Raw genomic sequence first — 21,487 nt, 5'->3', positions numbered from 1 at the left:
AGCATTTGTTGTAAAGCTGGTTTGGTGGTGCTGAATTCTCTTATCTTTTGCTTGTCTGTAAAGCTTTTGATTTCCCCATCGAATCTGAATGAGATCCTTGCTGGGTAGAGTAATCTTGGTTGTGGGTTTTTCCCTTTCATCACTTTAAATATGTCTTGCCACTCCCTCTGGCTTTCAGAGTTTCTGCTGAAAGATCAGCTTTTAACCTTATGGGGATTCCCTTGTATGTTATTTGTTGCTTTTCCCTTGCTGATTTTAATATTTTTTTCTTTGTGTTTAATTTTTGGTAGTTTGATTAATCTGTGTCTTGGCGTGTTTCTCCTTGGATTTATCCCGTATCGGACTCTCTGTGCTTCCTGGACTTGATTAACTATTTCCTTTCCCCTATTAGGGAAGTTTTCAACTATAAGCTCTTCAAACATTTTCTCAGACCCTTTCTTTTTCTCTTCTTCTTCTGAGACCCCTATAATTTGAATGTTGGTGCATTTAATGTTGTCCCAGAGTTCTCTGAGACTGTCCTCAATTCTTTTCATTCTTTTTTTCTTTATTCTGCTGTGCGGTAGTTATTTCCACTATTTTATCTTCCAGGTCACCTATCTGTTCTTCTCCCTCAGTTACTCTGCTATTGATTCCTTCTAGAGAATTTCTAATTTATTAAAAATTGTGTTGTTTATCATTGTTTGTTTGCTCTTTAGTTCTTCTAGTTCCTTGTTAAAAGTTTCTTGTATTTTCTCCATTCTATTTCCAAGTTGTGGATCATCTTTACTATCATTATTCTGAATTCTTTTTCATGTAGACTGCCTATTTCCTCTTCACTTGTTTGGTCTGGTGGGTTTTTACCTTGCTCTTTCATGTGCTGTGTATTTCTCTGTCTTCTCATTTTGCTTAACATACTGTGCTTGGGGTCTCCTTTTCGCCAGCTGCAGGTTTGTAGTTTCTGTTGTTTCTGGTGTCTGGTTCAGTGGGTTGTGTAGGCTTCCTGGTGGAGGGGACTGGTGCCTGTGTTCTGGTGGATGAGGCTGTATCTTGTCTTTCTGGTGGGCAGGACCGCATCCGGTGGTGTGTTTTGGGGTGCCTGTGACCTTATTATGATTTTAGGAAGCATCTCTGCTAATGGGTGGTGTTATGTTCCTGTTTTGCTAGCTGTTTGGCATGGGGTGTCTAGCACTGGAGTTTGCTGGTCGTTGAGTGGAGCTGGGGCTTAGCATTGAGATGGAGATCTCTGGGAGAGCTCTTGCCAATTGATATTATGTGTGGCTGGGAGGTCTCTCTTGGTCCATCGTCCTGAACTAAGCTCTCCCACCTCAGAGGCTCAGACCTGACACCTGGCTGGAGCACCAAGGCTCTGTCAGCCACATGGCATTTCCTCGCAAACCAGAAGGGAGGATCCTTGAGGACAGGGAATATCCTTGTTACTCTAGTGACTGTTACAATGCCTGGTCCATCACAGAAACTCAGTGTATAATCTGGAAGAGCAAATCTTTAGTCCATACTGGATCAGTTTCTTTTACTTTTACCTTTGTATTCGATTGCTTTTGCTTAGTTGTACTCACTGAAGCAAGCATGAAACCGAGCAGGACCCTGTGGGGCCCTACCAAGTCCAAATCTACTACATTCTTGTCTTCTACTTTCTCCTGTAGGCTGTAATTTTTTTTTTTTAAATATATTTTACCACAATTTTTTTAAAGACTTTATTTTTTTTTTAATATGTGGTCTTATTTATTTATTTATTTATTTATTTTTGGCTGTGTTGGATCTTTGTTTCTGTGCGAGGGCTTTCTCTAGTTGCGGCAGGTGGGGGCCACTCTTCATCACGGTGCGCGGGCCTCTCACTATCGCGGCCTCTCTTGTTGCAGAGAACAGGCTCCAGACGCGCAGGCTCAGTAGTTGTGGCTCACGGGCCCAGTTGCTCCGCGGCATGTGGGATCTTCCCAGACCAGGGCTCGAACCCGTGTCCCCTGCATTGGCAGGCAGACTCCCAACCACTGCGCCACCAGGGAAGCCCCTAGGCTGTAATTTTAACAGTAGTAGAGGGGAATATATTTTACTTCTAGTTCTAACCAAAATATCTTGGGATAAAGGAAACATCAATTTTAAAGATTACCTATATGGCCAGGCCACTCAAGATGGCTGTTCTTTTGCTCTCTGTACATCCCCTGCCCGACCAGTGCCTGTTTCGCCTGTGTCTTACCCACATGAGTGACCTTACTGTATACTTGCCCCAGGACCCAGCTGGTGATTGTTCTTTTAAAGTGATTTGAGAGGCATGCCCCTATACTGGTTTCCCTGGTAACTAGTGAGCCCACCTGATGTCAATTCCCCTATAACTGGCCATCTCACCCCCCCCACCCAAAACTGGGAGGGAAGACTGCTGCCATGTCCTGCCCACTGTCCACTACACATGTTGGAGTGTCGCTCCAGGACCTTGCTTCAGACATGTAAGCTCCCCCATCCATTAAACCATTGATGTCTCTGTTGCTGACTCCAGGCTCTTTCTTCAGCCTTGAAGCTGGGCAGGCAGAGGCCTTGTATGCCTGTGGGGTAAAGCCCAACACTACCTTTCTCCTAACAAAAAATAAAGCACGGTTTTCTATTGTGGACTGTTTAATTAACTTTACCTTAGACTACTTATTTGAATCTTAAATCTAATTTCATTTTACTTAAAAGTTGACTTTCAAGTACTGTTTTTAAATGCAAAATTTGGTGTAATTCTATATCTTTTGTATAAAACATTGACATCATGGAAAAAGCACCAGTGTTACTAGGGTTTAAATATGATGTACTGATTTTTTTTAAAGCAATGAACGTTAGCCCTGATCTGATAAAATTTTCTGTTCTTAAGAAGCAGAAATAAGAGGTTTAGAATGAATCAACTGTATAACACTGCACCTTAACAAATCTTTTTAAATGAACAAAGTAAGCTATGTTCCTGTTTCAGAAACCATGAACTGTAGACTCACAGCTTTCCCAAGCTCTCTTTACACTCTTAATTTGAGACCCATTCATCCAAAGGATTAGAACAATGAGATTCTGGTATGAAGCAATAGCAAGTATGTGCATGAAAACCATCACGCTAATGCTCCTGGGAGTGTAGCCATTTCAATAGCATGATTTATAACCACTGAACAGTGTTTTTATTTATGATTACCTCTCCTACTTTCAAAAGAAATTTGAGATGGTTCGGTGGGCATGAGTTAAAGAAACAAACAATCTTATTTTTGTGCTTGTAAGAAGCAATTTTCCCTTCATAATTGGTATTTGTTTTCTACCTTTGATTTTTGGTTCCTGTTGTATAGTTGGTAGTTACTGCACTTGTGGGCATGGTGCGCTTTTCTACAAGTTAAATGAAAACATGAATTGATTTTGATGTAGCTAGTTTCATTACTTCAGTTAGTGTGTTTGCCATACCTGCAGTTCATAATGTGTTTACTGACCCAGAACTTTAAAAGCTAAGTTTAGCCCAGCACAATCACTTCAAACCAACACAAGATAGCAGTTACATTTCCAATGTCATTATGGAGACAGAGTTCAAGACTTTAGTATTTGTATTTGTCAAGCTCTTTGTGGTTTTAGTTATAGGATGGGTTCCAATTCTACTTATGAAACTGCAACTCGGATGATAAATTGCAAGTCAAGTATAACCAGAATGTAAAAACATTTTATAAACCCTTAAGCAATAAATATTGCCACCCATCCTCTGCATGCTTTTTTGTCATTTTCAGGAGCATTCAATTGAATATTGAATTATATAACATGTGATATCAATAAATAATTTTAAGTAATATTATTCCAGGATTGAATGATTGGAAACATCATGTTACCTTTATGTATTAGAAACAAACTCTTATGTATATAGGTGTCTAAGGTGTCAAAAGATGGTGTCTTAGGTTGGATTCCCTGGAAGCATTCTCTGAGACAAAAAGTTGCATACAGAAGGTTTATTGGGAATTAGTCTTGGTGGATCCACCTGCAAGGAAGTGAGGGTGGCATTATTGGACAGAGGGAGAGGCTGATCCACAATGCAGTTGATACTGCAGCCTAAGCCAATCTGACAGGGAGTTTTGGAGCTGGGTTCATCCTTCAGAGTTGACTTAAATTGAGGCAGGTTTGCTGTGGCTTAATATCCTTGTACTGACCAACAGCAAGCCTCAGGGAGAGATGTAGCTGTGACCCATTATCAGTCATTATTAATAGTATCTGGAGTGTGGGTCCATCAACTCCAGGAGAGAACCAGGATGGAGCACCACAATATCCGCTACAGAGAGGTATTGGCATATTCTTCTTACCCCACAAATGTTATAAAGAGGATACAATGACAGGAAAATAAATTGATCATTTTTCACTGGGCTTAATGTATCAGAACCACTGTTATTTATAGGATGGCATTTATTTTGGTATTCAAAGATCTCTTTTAAATCTCCTTAACCCAGAAGGGAAAGGAAAAAGTCCACACTTTGGCTGGTCCATGGATTCCTTTTTTAAAAGTTGTGGCGAAAAACACATAACATAAAATTTACTATCTTAACCATTTAAAGTATACAGTAGTGTTAACTATATGCACATCATTGCACAACAGGTCTCTAGAAATTTTTTGTCTTGCAAAACAAACTCTATAGCATATGACAGGATTTCCTTCTGTTATAAGGCTAAATAATATTCCATTGTATGCATATACCATGTTTCCTTTATCCATTCATCTGTCAATGGACATTTAGGTGAACATCAGTGTCCAAATATCTCTTTAAGTTCCTATTTTCAATTCTTTCGATATACTATATATTCAGAGGTAGGATTGCTGGGTCATATGGTAGTTCTATTTTTAACTTTTTGAGGGAGGTCCATACTGTTTTCCACAGTGGCTGTGCCATTTTACATTCCCACCAACAGTGCACAAGGGTTCCAGTTTCTCCACATCATCACCAACACTTGTTATTCTTTCTCTCGTTTGCGCTCTCTCTCTCTCTCTCTCTGATTTTGATTTGCATTTCCCTCATGACTAGTGATGTTGATCATCTTTCCATGAGTTTATTGGCCATTCATATATCTTCTTTCAAGGATGTATTTTATTCAAATCCTTTGCAGGTTTTTTAATTGGGTTGTTTTTCACAAATCCCTCTTTCATCAGTCAACTCAGAGCCTTCCTTTTCAAAATATAGATTGCTCAGGAATTTGCTTCTAATTTACCAGATTTTGATCTTGGGGAAGTATTTTATTTTTTTTAGAGAAACAAGTAAAGTGTTTATTAGGAGAAAAGAAGAGTACAGTACATGTGGATAGACACATGGGTGGGCTCAGAAAGAGAGTCACACCCTCGTGGTAGTTTGAATCACTTTTTTTTTTATTTCTAATGTTCACTTATAGCAATGAAAATGTCAATTTATCAAGAAGACATAAAAATCTTAAAGCTATATGCAGCTTATAACAAAATTTTGAAATACGTGAAGCAAAAACTAAAGGTGTGAAATAAGAAGTAGATAAATCCACAATTATAGTTGGAGATTTCAGTACTGTTCTTTGAGTAATCAATAGAATAGGAGGACAGAAAATTACTAAGGAGCTAGAGTATTTGAACCATACTATCAAGAAACTCAACTTAATTGACAATTATGGAATACTGTACTTGATGACAGCAGAATACACATTCTTCCCAAGTGTACATGGAACATTCGCTAAAATAAATCATATGCTAAGCACAACAGGAATGTTATAAATGAAATTATACATAGTATGTTTTTTGAGCACAAAGAATATAAATTAAAATTCTTCAACAATGAAAAGGAAATTTCTTCACATATTTATAAAAATCCTCAAATAGAAAAAAGCACAAGGAAAATTAGGCAATCTTTTGAACTGATTGATAATGAAAATAATATATTATTGTTTTCATTAAGCCAAAGTAATGCTTAGTGGGCAATGTAAGCTTTAAATATGTATACTAAGGAAAAATTATAATTTCTATAACTGTTTTCCAGGACAGAAGTCTGGCAGACTTGGCTGGGTACGCTGCTTAGGGTCTCAGAAGGCCAAAATCAAGGTGTCAGCTGTTCTTGGCCCTTATCCAGAGACTGAGGGAAAGTCCATTTTAAGGCTCATTAGGTTGTTAGCAAAATTCAATCCTTTGTGGCTGTAGGACTGAAGTCCTCATTTCTTCACTAGCCTTTGCCCAGAGGTCATTCTTGGTTTCTAGAAAGGAACACTGTCCAAACTCGTTTAGAAGGTTAAACTTATCCTGACTCTAAAGCTAGACTGATACTTTACAAAACAAACAAACAAGAGAGAATCTCTTGTGATCATAAATGGAAAAAAATACTTAACAAAATTAAACAATATATGAAAAGGAAATATATCATGACAATTTAAGATTTTCCCAGGAATGCAAGGTTGTTTAAACATTTGAAAATTGATAAATGCAATTCACTATGTTAATAGAAAAATAAATATTAACAATATGATCATCTCAAAAGATGCGGAAAAAGCATCCGACAAAATTAAACAACCATTCATTAATAAAAGCTCTCAACAAACTAGGAACAGAAGTAAACACTCTCAGTCTGATAAAGGACATCTATGAAAACCCTAAAGGGAAGGTTATTATTATTATTATTATTTTTAGTTATTTCTGAGATATACATTTTAAAGTAATAACTAGAATTATGACTTATAACATTATACTAGAACATACACGATTTTTAGAAATTTCATGTAATGTCTGAAACATTTATATTAACGTATTTCCATACAAATAACCCAAAGAAAATTTAGTATTAGTTGTTTTTTGTTTGTTTGTTTGTTTGTTTATACTGCAGGTTCTTATTAGTCATCAATTTTATACACAACAGTGTATACATGTCATTCCCAATCGCCCAATTCAGCACACCACCATCCCCACCTGACCATGGTTTTCCCCCCTTGGTGTCCATATGTTTGTTCTCTACGTATGTGTCTCAACTTCTGCCCTGCAAACCAGTTCATCTGTACCATTTTTCTAGGTTCCACATACATGCCTTAATATACGGTATTTGTTTTTCTCTTTCTGACTTACTTCACTCTGTATGACAGTCTCTAGATCCATCCACGTCTCAACAAATGACTCAGTTTCATTCCTTTTTATGGCTGAGTAACATTCCATTGTGTATATGTACCACAACTCCTTTATCCATTCGTCTGTCGATGGGCATTTAGGTTGCTTCCATGACCTGGCTATTGTAAACAGTGCTGCAGTGAACATTGGGGTGCATGTATCTTTTTGAATTATGGTTTTCTCTGGGTATATGCCCAGTAGTAGGATTGCTGGATCATATGGTAATTCTATTTTTAGTTTTTTAAGGAACCTCCATACTGTTCTCCATAGTGGCTGTATCAATTTACATTCCCACCAACAGTGCAAGAGGGTTCCCTTTTCTCCACACCCTCTCCAGCATTTGTTGTTTGTAGATTTTCTCATGATGCCCATTCTAACTGGTGTTAGGTGATACCTCACTGTAGTTTTGATTTGCATTTCTCTAATAATTAGTGATGTTGAGCAGCTTTTCATGTGCTTCTTGGCCATCTGTATGTCTTCTTTGGAGAAATGTCTATTTAGGTCTTGTGCCCATTTTTGGATTGGGTTGTTTGTTTCTTTAATATTGAGCTGCATGAGCTGTTTATATATTTTGGAGATTAATCCTTTATCCATTGATTTGTTTGCAAATATTTTCTCCCATTCGAGGGTTGTCTTTTTGTCTTGTTCACGGTTTCCTTTGCTGTGCAAAAGCTTTGAATTTTCATCAGGTCCCATTTGTTTATTTTTGGTTTTATTTCCATTACTGTAGGAGGTGGATCAAAAAAGACCTTGCTGTGATTTATGTCAAAGTGTGTTCTTCCTATGTTTTCCTCTAAGAGTTTTATAGTGTCTGGTCTTACATTTAGGTCTCGAATCCATTTGAGTTTATTTTTGTGTATGGTGTTAGGGAGTGTTCTAATTTCATTCTTTTCCATGTAGCTCTCCAGTTTTCCCAGCACCACTTATTGAAGAGACTGTCTTTTCTCCATTGTATATCTTTGCCTCCTTTGTCATAGATTAGTTGACCGTAGGTGTGTGGGTTTATCTCTGGGCTTTCTGTCTTGTTCCATTGATCTATGTTTCTGTTTTTGTGCCAGTACCATATTGTCTTGATTACTGTAGCTTTGTAGTATAGTCTGAAGTCAGGGAGTCTGATTCCTCCAGCTCCGTTTTCTTCCCTCAAGACTGCTTTGGCTATTCGGGGTCTTCTGTGTATCCATACAAATTTTAAGATGATTTGTTCTAGTTCCATAAAAAATGCCATTGGTAATTTGATAGGGATTGCATTGAATCTGTAGATTGCTTTGGGTAGTATAGTCACTTTTCACAATATTGATTCTTCCAATCCAAGAACATGGTATATCTCTCCATCTGTTTGTATCACCTTTAATTTATTTCATCACTGTCTTACAGTTTTCTGCATACAGGTCGTTTGTCTCCCTAGGTAGGTTTATTCCTAGGTATTTTATTCTTTTTGTTGCAGTGGTAAATGGGAGTGTTCCCTTAATTTCTCTTTCAGATTTTTCATCATTAGTGTATAGGAATGCAAGAGATTTCTGTGCATTAATTTTGTATCCTGCAACTTTACCAAATTCATTGATTAGCTCTAGTAGTTTTCTGGTGGCATTCTTAGGATTCTCTATGTATCATGTCATGTCATCTGCAAATAGTGACAGTTTTACTTCTTCTTTTCCAATTTGTATTCCTTTTATTTCTTTTTCTTGTCTGATTGCCATGGCTAGGACTTCCAAAACTATGTTGAATAATAGTGGCGAGAGTGGACATCCTTGTCTCGTTCCTGATCTTAGAGGAAATGCTTTCAGGTTTTCATCATTGAGAATGATGTTTGTGTGGGTTTGTCGTATATGGCCTTTATTATGTTGAGGTAGGTTCCCTCTATGCCCACTTTCTGTAGAGTCTTTATCATAAATGGGTGTTGAACTTTGTCAAAGGCTTTCTCCGCATCTATTGAGATGATCATATGGTTTTTATTCTTCAATTTGTTAATATCGTGTATCACATTGATCGATTTGTGTATATTGAAGAATACTTGCATCCCTGGGATAAATCCTACTTGATCATGGTGTATGATCCTTTTAATGTGTTGTTGGATTTTGTTTGCTACTATTTTGTTGAGGATTTTTGCATCTATATTCATCAGTGATGTTGATCTGTAATTTTCTTTTTTTGTAGTATCTTTGTCTGGTTTTGGTATGAAGGTGATGGTGGCCCCGTAGAAGGAGTTTGGGAGTGTTCCTTCCTCTGCAGTTTTTTGGAAGAGTTTGAGAAGGATGGGTGTTAGCTCTTCTCTAAATGTTTGATATAATTCACCTGTGAAGCCATCTGGTCGTGGACTTTTGTTTGCTGGAAGATTTTTAATCACAGTTTCAATTTCATTACTTGTGATTGGTCTGTTCATGTTTTCTGTTTCTTCCTGGTTCAGTCTTGGAAGGTTATACCTTTCTAAGAATTTGTCCATTTCTTCCAGGTTGTCCATTTTATTGACATAGAGTTGATTGTAGTAGTCTCTTGGGATGCTTTGTATTTCTGCAGTGTCTGTTGTAACTTCTCCTTTTTCATTTCTAATTTTATTGATTTGAGTCTTCTCCCTCTTCTTGATGAGTCTGGCTAATGGTTTATCAATTTTGTTTATGTTCTCAAAGAACCAGCTTTTAGTTTTATTGATCTTTGCTATTGTTTTCTGTTTCTATTTCATTTATTTCTGCTCTGATCTTTATGATTTCTTTCCTTCTGCTAACTTTCGGTTTTGTTTCTTTTTCTTTCTCTAGTCCCTTTAGGTGTAAGTTTAGATTGTTTACTTGAGATTTTTCTTGTTTCCTGAGGTAGGTTTGTATAGCTATAAACTTCCCTCTTAGAACTGCTTTGCTGCATCCCATACGTTTTGGATCGGCGTGTTTTCATTGTCATTTGTCTGTAGGTATTTTTTGATTTCCTCTTTGGTTTCTTCAGTGATGTCTTGGTTATTCAGTAATGTATTGTTTAGCCTCCATGTGTTTGTGTTTTTTACATTTTCTTCCCTGTAATTCATTTCTAATCTCATAGTGTTGTGGTCAGAAAAGATGCTGGATTTGATTTCAGTTTTCTTAAATTTACTGAGGCTTGATTTGTCACTGAACATGTGATCTATCCTGGAGAATGTTCCGTGCACACTTGAGAAGAAAGTGTAATCTGCTGTTTTTGGATAGAATGTCCTATAAATATCAATTAAATCTCTCTGGTCTATTGTGTCATTTAAAGCTTCTGTTTCCTTATTTATTTTCATTTTGGTTGATCTGTCCATTGGTGTAAGTGAGGTGTTAAAGTCCCCCACTATTATTGTGTTACTGTTGATTTCCTCTTTTATAGCTGTTAGCAGTTGCCTTATGTATTGAGGTGCTCCTATGTTGGGTGCATATATACTTATAATTGTTATCTTCTTCTTGGATTAATCCCTTGATCATTATATAGTGTCCTTCTTTATCTCTTGTAATAGTCTTTATTTTAAAGTCTATTTTATCTGATATGAGTATTGCTATTCCAGCTTTCTTTTGATTTCTATTTGCTTGGAATATCTTTTTCCATCCCCTCACTTTCAGTCTGTATGTGTCCCTAGGTCTGAAGTGGGTCTCTTGTAGACAGCATTTTTATGGGTCTTATTTTTGTATCCATTCAGCAAGCCTGTGTCTTTTGGTTGGAGCATTTAATCCATTCACGTTTAAGGTAATTATCGATGTGTATGTTCCTCTGACCATTTTCTTAATTGTTTTGGGTTTGTTTTTGTCAGTCCTTTTCCTCTCTTGTGTTTCCCACTTAAAGAAGTTCCTTTAGAACTTGTTGTAGAGCTCATTTGGTGGTGCTGAATTCTCTTAACTTTGGTTGCCTGTAAAGCTTTTGATTTCCTCATCAAGTCTGAATGAGATCCTTGCGGGGTAGAGTAATCTTGGTTGTACGTTCTTTCCTTTCATCACTTTAAGTATATCATGCCAGTCCCTCCTGGCTTGTAGAGTTTCTGCTGAGAAATCAAGTGTTAACCTTATGGGAGTTCCCTTGTATGTTATGTGTCGTTTTTCCCTTGCTGCTTTCAATAATTTTTCTTTGTCTTTAATTTTTGTCAGTGTGATTACTATGTGTCTCCATGTGTTTCTCCTTGGGTTTATCCTGTATGGGACTTGCTGCACTTCCTGGACTTGGGTACCTATTTCCTTTCCCATGTTAGGGACGTTTTTGACTATAATCTCTTCAAATATTTTCTCAGGTCCTTTCTCTCTGTCTTCTCCTCTGGGACCCCTATAATGCGAATGTTGTTGCATTTAATGTTGTCCCAGAGGTCTCTTAGGCTGTCTTCATTTCTTTTCATTCTTTTTTCTTTATTCGGTTCTGCAACAGTGAATTCTACCATTCTGTCTTCCAGGTCACTTATCCGTTCTTCTGCCTCAGTTATTCTGCTATTGATTCCTTCTAGTGTAGTTTTCATTTCAGTTATTGTATTGTTCATCTCTGTTTGTTTGTTCTTTAATTCTTCTAGGTCTTTGTTAAATATTTCTTGCATCTTCTCGATCTTTGCCTCCATTCATTTTCTGAGGTCCTGGATCATCTTCACTATCATTATTCTGAATTCTTTTTCTGGAAGGTTGCTTATCTCCACTTCATTTAGTTGTTTTTCTGGGGATTTATCTTGTTCCTTCATCTGGTACATAGGCCTCTGCCTTTTCATCTTGTCTATCTTTCTGTGAATGTGGTTTTTGTTCCACAGGCTGCAGGATCGTAGTTCTTCTTGCTTCTGCTGTCTGCCCTCTGGTGGATGAGGCTATCTAAGAGGCTTGTGTAAGTTTCCTGATGGGAGGGACTGGTGGTGGGTAGAGCTGACTGTTGGTCTGGTGGGCAGAGCTCAGTAAATCTTTAATCCGCTTGACTGCTGATGGGTGGGGCTGGGTTCCCCCCCTGATGGTTGTTTGGCCTGAGGCAACCCAACACTGGGCCTACCTGGGCTGTTTGCTGTGGCTAATGACAGACTCTGGGAGTGCTCATGCCAAGGAGCACTTCCCAGAACTTCTGCTGCCAGTGTTCTTGTCCCCACAGTAAAACAGCACCCGCCCCCGCCTCTGCAGGAGACCCTCCAACACTAGCAGGTTGGTCTGGTTCAGTCTCCCCCAGAGTCACTGCTCCTTCCCCTGGGTCCAGATGCGCACAGTACTTTGTATGTGCCCTCCAAGAGTGGAGTCTCTGTTTCCCCCAGTCCTGTCGAAGTCCTGCAGTCAATTCCCACTAGCCTTCAAAGTCTGATTCTCTAGGAATTCCTCCTCCCGTTGCCGGACCCCCAGTTTGGGAAGCCTGACATGGAGCTCAGAACCTTCACTCCAGTGGGTGGACTTCTGTGGTATAAGTATTCACCAGTCTTTGCGTCACCCGCCCACCAGTTACGGGATTTGATTTTTACTGTGATTGCACCCCTCCTCCCATCTCATTGTGGCTTTTCCTTTGTCTTCGGATGTGGGGTATCTTTTTTGGTGAGTTCCAGTGTCTTCCTGTCGATGATTGTCCAGCAGCTAGTTGTGATTCTGGTGTTCTCACAAGAGGGAGTGAGATCACATCCTTCTACTCCACCATCTTGGTTCCTCCTGGAAAAGTATTTTAATTTATCCAAATTTTAGTTTCCTCTCCTATAAATTGGTGGCAGTGATGCTCTCCCTGCCCACACTGGAGTGTTGTGGTGAGAAATCAGTGGAGAAAATTACTAAAAATGAATACTGTTTAAAGTTCTGTACAGATATAAGGTATCATTATGAATTCAGACCAAAAGAGTCTACATGTTAAAACTACTTAATACTGCTTCATTTACATTGCAGCTAATGGTTCCTCTCCCTTTGTTCTGCCTGATAAAACTCTAGATTGAAACAGTAATGAATCAATCTCTCTTTCCACCTCGCTCCCTCTCTCTTATACGTCCCTTAAGGATTACATTATGCTTCATTCTAATCTGGATAACAACAGCAGCAAATGTTGTTTGAGACCCTAGTATGTATCAGACATTGCACTGGGTTGGCGAGGAAGAAAAAGATAAATTTGATACTGTAAGTAGCTTATCTCATCTCAAGGGTGAGGCTTGTGAGGGCCTGGCACATGTTTAACAACTTAAAAAACTCATTGCTAGTTATTTTGCTACTTAGGGTAAAGACGTAGCTTACTCAAACAAATATGAGACTCACTTAGACTGAATTATGTAGAGAGCGCTGCTTACCTGGTTTTGCTCATGCTTTACTGAAGAATCTTATCTCTAATATTCAGGTAGGAGCAATTCCGTTAAAAAACAAACAACACATTGGATCCTTTAATTCAATAATTTTTCAAGGTGCTAAAAATTTTGGTAGAATACCAGTGTATTTGCTGTAATGAGAACTGTACAGTGTTCTCTAGCTGGTTATACCCAAATGGATATATGGATTTTATACTGATGTCTGTTTTAGAATTGATGATTATCCTTCATCAGTAGCATGGTCTTTATTATGGTCTGATCTGGCTTTCCTCTGTTGTCTTCTGCACTGGGCTACCTACTTTATGGCTCTCATTATTGCATTCTGTACTGTTTTCATTTACATTGTTTTAAGTATATTAACAATGCATTTTACTAAAGGCTTTGCTTTTCAAATATCCTATAAAATGTTGGCTGCCTGATTTACAGGCATCATAGAATGATTATGTGCATCTTCAGTTCTCTGTCTTTCACACCTTAACTTGAAGACTATTTCTTTTCTAAACTGTGTTCTCTTTGTTGGATCAGCATTTGTTTTATTTCTGTAGCAACGGGGGTGTCATTTTAAATCTTGTTTCGGATACAAGTCTTTAATAGGTAAAAATGTATGTTGTATCAGATATTTATTATTGTATAACAAGCTACCACCAAATGTATCAGTTATTTATTATTGTGTAACAGGCTACCCCCGCATGTAGTGGCTTAAAATAAGAATCATTCATCTAGCTCATGATTTTGCGGGTCTTCTTTAGGCTGGGCATATCTAGATGGTTCTTTTGCTAGTCTCAGCTGGGTTCACTCATGTATTAATGGTCAGCTGGTAGTCAATGGCCTCATTCATGTGACTGGCACTTGGTTATTGGATGAGACAGTGGATGTGACAGGGCCACTTGTCTGTCATCATTCAGTAGGCTAGCATAGTTCACATAGTGGTGAAAGGTTTCCAAGCATAGCCCAATGGCCAAGGTTTTCTCAAACCTTTGCTTGTGTCATGTTTACTAATATCCCATTGGCCAGAACAAGTTACTTGGCCAATCCATATTCAATGAATGGAGAAATATACTACAGCTCTCGATGGCAGCATCTGGAATATCTCATTATAAGGGTATAGATGCAAGAAGAAAAAGAATTTGTGGACATTTACTCTCTACCAGAGATACTTTCACTTTTATATTCATGGCATTTCCTGTGTAATATTATTTACTATTCCCTCATAGCTATAGCTTCAAGTATTTACTATTTCTTCAGTGCCTGCCCAATATCCTGAGGTTAAGAGAAGCACTTAATTTCCTTAATCTGTAATTTGAGGTATAAGAGAGCACAAACTTGGATAGGCATAAAGTATGTCCACTACAAATGCTAAGCAAGTATATAAACCATACACACACCCACGCACACACATACCCACCCACCCCCAAAACACACACACAGGAAGAGGAGGGGAGGAGAGAGACTGAGAAAGAGAGAAATTAAAAACCCTTTCAATTAGTGATTCTCAACCAGAGGCAATTTCCCTGCCTTCAGAGGACATTTGATAATGTCTGAAAACATGTTTGGTTATCAAAAGTGGGATGGTGCTCTGACCAAGGATACTGATAAACATCCCACAATGCACAGGACAGCCACCCACAGCAAAGACTTATATATGCCAAAATATCAACAGTGCTAAGGTTGAGAAACACTGCTTTTTATTGAGTGCATGTATGAAGAATTTATATAATGTGAGTTATGAATCCATATATGAGTAAGAATTCATATATGAAAATTAGAAGATGCAAACTAAAAAGGGGGAAAGGCAAGGGTTATTTCTATCTTCAAATTAGTGAAGAAAGGATGCAAGTTTGCGTGAAGTCAGGTTGGAGATATTTCTCAAGAATAGTATCTACCTTGTGGGAGGAAGCCAGATTCACTTGATTTTTATAACCTATATTTTTATATAGGTGATCTTCTCTCCCTAATTAGAATGGGTATTAGATTATTTTGTGGATACTATATATTATAAGCTATAGCTCTTGGATTCAAAAGTATTTGAGAACTTAATAATTTTTATTTATTGAGTGGGACATGTAGGAGAAGTATCTGATGATCATATCAGTCTTAGAAATAGGTGTAATGGTTAAGCACACTGTCTTGGCATTGTCACTTGTTAATGTGAGATCCTGAGCAAAGTATTTTACCTTTTAGTAAAATGGGAATAATGCTAACCCTGAAAATCATTTGGTAAAAATTAAATAAAACAGGGCTTATAAGTAAACTTGCCTGGCATACAGAAAACCCTGAGTAAATGATTGTGGTGATAGTGTGGGTGGTAATCTCTCTTCCAAGTAGCAGTAAATATTTCTTACCTGGATTATATTCTTAGTAGCAGAAAAGAACCAATTAAAAAATGATAAAGTAGCATCACTAAGCTTTAAAAGTCTATGGCTGTTACACCCAAAAAATTTGTTTCTAAAATCCAGAAGTATGGTTGGTTATCATGAATCTTTGACTTCCAGTTCTCTAGGACTCATCCATGTATAGCACAAGCCCTTATTGTGCTAAAAGGTAAATAATTGATGAGAGTTGAATCATATATATTATTTCCTCTTTAGAATGATGAGAAAGAATATAGAGAAAAATAAATGTTTACGGGTTCACAACATTTGTTTCTAATTTTCCACATGTACCTACAGACTACAAATATTTAGAGAGAAGTGAGTTTCTTTTTGAGTCCATGCATGATTTCTAATTTTGGTAACATGTACTTTCTTGTACGTTTCATTAAGCTACATGCCATCCTTTTAAATATTCAAAAAGAAAAATATTTTCCCATGTTGCTTACATGGAGAATGGTTATTTTATCTATTGGTGATACGGATAAGTAGCTAAAACAATCTTTCCTATAACTCTAGTATTAGATAGTAATTCAATTTAACCACATATACAAAATGGTACTTTTTAGGTATCTGTGTTAGTGTGGGTCCAATAATTTATCATTTCGTCAGTTGACTGATTTTTCAAATATCAAAGTAAACAAAAAAATTACCCACATTCATACAACAAAGCTAGAAATAAAATGTGTTCCTTGCTTTCTTATCAACCAAAGGAGACCTGTCAATTACAGAAAAAAACACGTGTGAATACTTCAAAGGAAGTATTCCAAACACATTGTGTGTTTTTTAAAAGATTTAGTAGTTCCTCTAAAGCTCTAAGTAAAGCTATTAGTCTGACTAATCATGTACCCTCGAAACCAATTAAAATTTTAGACTAGAGAAATATTCTTCCAGCACTTTTGAAAAAATGAGAGTTCCCTCCTAAAGCCAACACCTTTTAATCAACAAAATACTCACAGCAAAGCTGTGGTTTGCAATAGTATATTACACCTACTATTACTCATGCTACTATTCTGGTGTGCCAAACTTGATTCCTTTCAGCAATTTTGAGTTTGACTTTTTGTATGCTTAACTGTGGAAGGAAAATACAATTTCTAGTAGAGTTATCTTAATTTTCTAATGAACACATGTGAAACACGTTATGCTACAATCATTAGTAGTCAGACTATACAGGCTCTGTGTGTGTGTGTGCATGCACATATCTATTCACATGCACACATATATATGATGTGTGTATCTATCTACCTGGCTTAGTGATACACATTGTAATACATGTGGTTCTGACATGAATTGATTAACCAAGGACACTAGCCCCTGTTGCTGGAGGGACGGTTAATAGTGTGACACCTTAAGGACTGTTTTCCGCCTAACCCCATGCTGGAAGAGATGCTTCCTCCATCGGACTTGAGAAGAATGTCCGTGGTCTCGGTGATGGTTAAAGAAGCAGAGATTTGAAGCAGCCATTCCTAGGGCCAACTCCTTGCAACCCTGGACAGTGGCCTGAGGCAAGAGGCAGACATCCAGGCAAGCAGATCAAACTGCACGGGCGTTAAACGGGGCATGGAGGAAAGGATCCCTGCCGGCTGGAGGGGAAGCCATTTTCCATGCTCCTTAAGGAAGAGAACCTGGAAACCCATCCTAGAACTTCGTGCTTAAGATTGTGTAGTCGTTTATGTATCCTAACTCCTTCCCTGATTAGGGTTATGGGTTGAGAGAACTCTCAACAAATCCTCTTTCCATCTTTTAAATTATGGAGTTAACAGAAAACTCCCATGGAATGACTAAATATCCCTGCCTGACCTTTGGTGTCAAGATTCTGTGGCTCAGTCTGGACAAAACCACTTAAACTGCCTCCTTACAGATCCAGCCAGCCCACACTTTACCTAATGAGGTGATGTGCTTATGTTTCTAGTAAAAGGACAGTGGAAAAGAAACAACCTAATTTTTTTTCTCTTTAGCTAAAAGTAGAGGCATCTGAATATGCAGTATGAGTCAATATATGATATACATAATAAAATATGATAAATGTTCTCAGGACCTCAGGCTTCCCTGGTGGCACAGTGGTTAAGAATCCGCCTGCCAATGCAGGGGACACGGGTTTGAGCCCTGGTCTGGGAAGATCCCACGTGCTGCAGGGCAACTAAGCCCGTGCACCACAACTACTGAGCCTGTGCTCTAGAGCCTGCAAGCCACAACTACTGAGCCCACGCACCTAGAGATCGTGCTCCACAACAAGAGAAGCCACAGCAATGAGAAGCCCGCGCACTGCAAGGAAGAGTAGCCTCCGCTCGCCGCAACTAGAGAAAGCCACACACAGCAACAAAGAACCAAAGTAGCCAAAAATAAATAAATAAATAAAATAAATTTATTTTTAAAAAATGTTCTCAGGACCTCAAAATTTCTCCATTGAAGCATCTTGCTTAATAAAAAAACTAAAGTATGTGCACATACATGGATCTAGAGACAAGTCTTTTTAGGAAGAATGAAATATTTCAAGTAGTGTTGTAGATAGAATTGACCCTAATAAAATGTGTGTAATAGATGGAGATTAGCCTCTTTCTACTTCATGTTATAGCACTTTTTTTCTCTAGGAGACCCAATTCTGGAGTTTAGAACCCAGCTCTCAAGTACTATCGGCTACCCTCTAGCCATATTACAAATAAAATTAAAATTCCCCAACCCTAATAATGGTGCCAGATTTTGTTCTTCCTAGCGATGATTAGATTTCAGTAATAAAATGTTAAAGATTCAAAGTGTTTAAGACCCAAAAGAATGGTGTAATTCTATGCCTCATAGAGATTTTTAGTTATAAACTTACCCTGGTCCTCCACAAAACATAGAAATCTAGAGTTGGTATTTGAAAAGGATTTGAGACTTTTGTCTGGGGAAGAGAGAGGAGTTTTCAAGAAAAATATAGAGCATATGGAAGGGCACGAAAGGGTGAGATGGTCTGTGCTAATGGGAGAATGCCACATAGCAACTGAGGTGTGGGGAAGCATGGGAAGAATGGAGGGAGATGAAGCTGGAGTATGAAGTCTGGTTCTAAGAGCACAGGACCTGGAAAGCCATGCTAATTTAGAAAGTGAGCAGCCAATAAACATTGAGCAGCAAAAGGGAAAGGAGGGGGAAAAAACACACACATACACATGCTAGGAGGTGACTTAACATGTCAATTCATAAAATACTAATTAGAACAATTCCATGTGATTGGTACTGTTTTCCTCATTATGCCGGTAAATAATCTGAGGTTCAGAAAAGTTCAGTTTAGCAAGCATGGTATAATCCCTTACATCCAGATGCTTGTAATCTTGTCCAAGATTGTGTATCTAGGAAATGGTAAGACCAGCTCTCTGTGAGGGAAGTACTGTTATAATCTCCATTTTAAAGAGGAGTAAATGGAGATTCAGGGAGGTTAAGTAACCTGCCTAGGGTTACACAGCTAAAAAATGGCAGAGCAAGGGTTTAAATCCAACAGTCTAGCCTTAGATTGTCTGTTTTATACTCTGCTTCTTGATCCAGTGTTGTTTCCTGCTTTCCCCCCCCTTGATAGAAAAGTAGGGAACATAAGAATTGATTGGTTCTATTTTCTCCCTTTAATATTTGACTTTCCATTGCCTTCCCCAAGCAGTGGCTCATTATTTTCTTGTTCTTAAAATAACTAAAATCACCTAAACAGCAAGAGCCTTGGCATGTTCTATGTTCTAGGCTTCGAGAAACTGTCTTTAGATGTTCTCTTTTAGCACTCGCCTTGGATAGAAGGCCTCTAAGTTTACTGAAAATCTTGCTGTGCATAGACTTTTTTTGTTTGTTTCATTCATTTATTCAGAGGTCATCAATTGAGCACCTACTAGATTCTAGAACCTGTGGGAGGTGCAGGAGATAAAGCAGTGAGCAAAATGGAAAGTTTCTCCTCCCTTCCCCATTGGTATAAAGATGTTTTCAGGTGTTGAGGACTGGAGGAGACAAGACCAGCCATGGCCTGACTGACCGGTCCATAAATCAGATCCTTTGCCCATCACCAGGGCACAGATGGCAGCATTGCTCTACCTCTCACCTCTCCTCTGAATCTGTTTCATCTGTCTTTCTACCTGGTGATACTTTTTCCTCATTGGAGAATTTTGTGATTTATCATCCCAATATTAATTGTACTTTTTAGTCATCTTAAAACATTCTGTTTTTCGATCTCTGGTCCTAGCCTTTCTTTTCAATAGACTTTGCCTTCCGCCCACCCCTCAATGTGTTTTCCAGAAAACAGTTGAAGTCTGATGATTCTCTGCATTCTCGTCCTTCATTGTAGAGAAATTTAAGATGACGTGATCATTTCCACTTCATTAAACACTTCTTTGTTGGTCAGAAGCATGTCTAGAGAAAAAAATCGCATTCCTTCTTTCTTTTGAGGGTGAATTTTTCAATAAGTCAAGTTAAAAAAAAAAAAAACAGCCTTGACTGACACTTCCCAGAACCTTGAAATCCTCCTAAAATACTGTATGTTGCCTGAGTATCTGTTGTTATCTATTTTCAGAACAATTATGTCCATATTTCCTATTCAGCTAGACATTCCACAGTTAGCTCCTACAGTGATATTTTAATTTAGCTCTCTTTTCATCCTCACCCATGCATTGTCTCCAGGGATTCAGCTCCTCTCTTGGAATCCCTTTTAAGCTTGCTAGATCCTATTGGCTCCCATGCTTTCTCCTACTAGACTGTTGGATCACAAATGCTATTTCTGCTTCAAATTATGTTTCATTCTTTCTAGAAAAAAGCCTCAGAGTAGTGAGATGGCTTTGGGAAACTATTTCTTCTCTGTCTCCTCAGTATCATTGTCCTTCAGTCATTACTTCTTGGCATTCATTTTTTATTCCATCTGACACCTCACTTTTTTTCTTTCTACCTTGTTCAAGATTATTTCTTCCATCTGTAGGAACCTCTTGTTCTCCCCAAGAAGCTTGAGAGACAAGAGACTTGCCTCCATTTCTTTCATCATCTTCTCTAACAAAAAGATAACCTTAAAAAAACAGAAAGTAATATAACCATGAAAAGTAATTTATGGCCACCTCAGAATGGAATGCCAGTATGGCACATTTTCTTCATGTTTCTAGAACAGTCCTCTTGTCATCCATGCCTCTCAGGCTTCCCATTGAGATGTTGTGTTTTGCAGCTTTCCCTCAAAGCTTCCCTTCTGAACTATATAGGCCACTCTTTCTTTGACCAGTCTCCTGGATATATTAGGCTCCAGAGGCCATTGCCTATAAACTAGACCTGACATTTCTTGCCCTTCTTCACTCACCTTTGATAATCCAGCTGTTGGTATTTAGTATCAATTCACACCAGCAAATTCAGCCCCCTTCAATACATAGGGCCACACAAGACCTTTGACTGAGTTTTCCCCAAATATTTTATGTATTTCGACTCCTTATCTCTAACTTCTTACCATATTTGTTTATCACTGTGCTTCTTATTTATCAGATATTTATAAAAATAGTAATACCTAACAGTATTACCTACTAGTGTCCAGAACTATGCTAATATTTTTCCTGTTATTTTTCTGGTATTGTTCTATGTACATTTCTTGTATTAGGCATTGAATCTGTAAAACTGCCCCTTTGACATTTATCCTGTCATTATCCCTCCTTGCTGAAGAGAAAACCTGAAATTTAGAGAAGATTAGTAACTTAACCAAGGTCACAGAGTTCCTAAGACAGAAGGATTCTCTCCCAAGTGTTTTCACTCTGAAGTTAAGAACTTCAGATCTTAACTATTACCATGTGCTACCTTACACTACAGTGTTCATCACTATTCATATTAATTTAATATTTCTTAACA

At 38.0% G+C, this 21,487-nt stretch overlaps 1 protein-coding gene across 3 annotated transcripts in view; it reads left to right on the top strand.

Moving 5' to 3' along the window:
- The window catches only part of DMD (dystrophin), a gene marked incomplete at both ends in the record, with an annotated part of 2,093,893 nt that overhangs the window by 1,414,128 nt on the left and 658,278 nt on the right, over nucleotides 1-21,487 (top strand). The gene's annotated exons all lie outside the window — the stretch shown is intronic.

The sequence above is a fragment of the Hyperoodon ampullatus genome, assembly GCF_949752795.1.
Source record: "Hyperoodon ampullatus genome assembly, chromosome: X".
Classification (NCBI taxonomy): domain Eukaryota; kingdom Metazoa; phylum Chordata; class Mammalia; order Artiodactyla; family Ziphiidae; genus Hyperoodon; species Hyperoodon ampullatus.
This window is presented reverse-complemented; position numbering and strand designations above follow the sequence as displayed.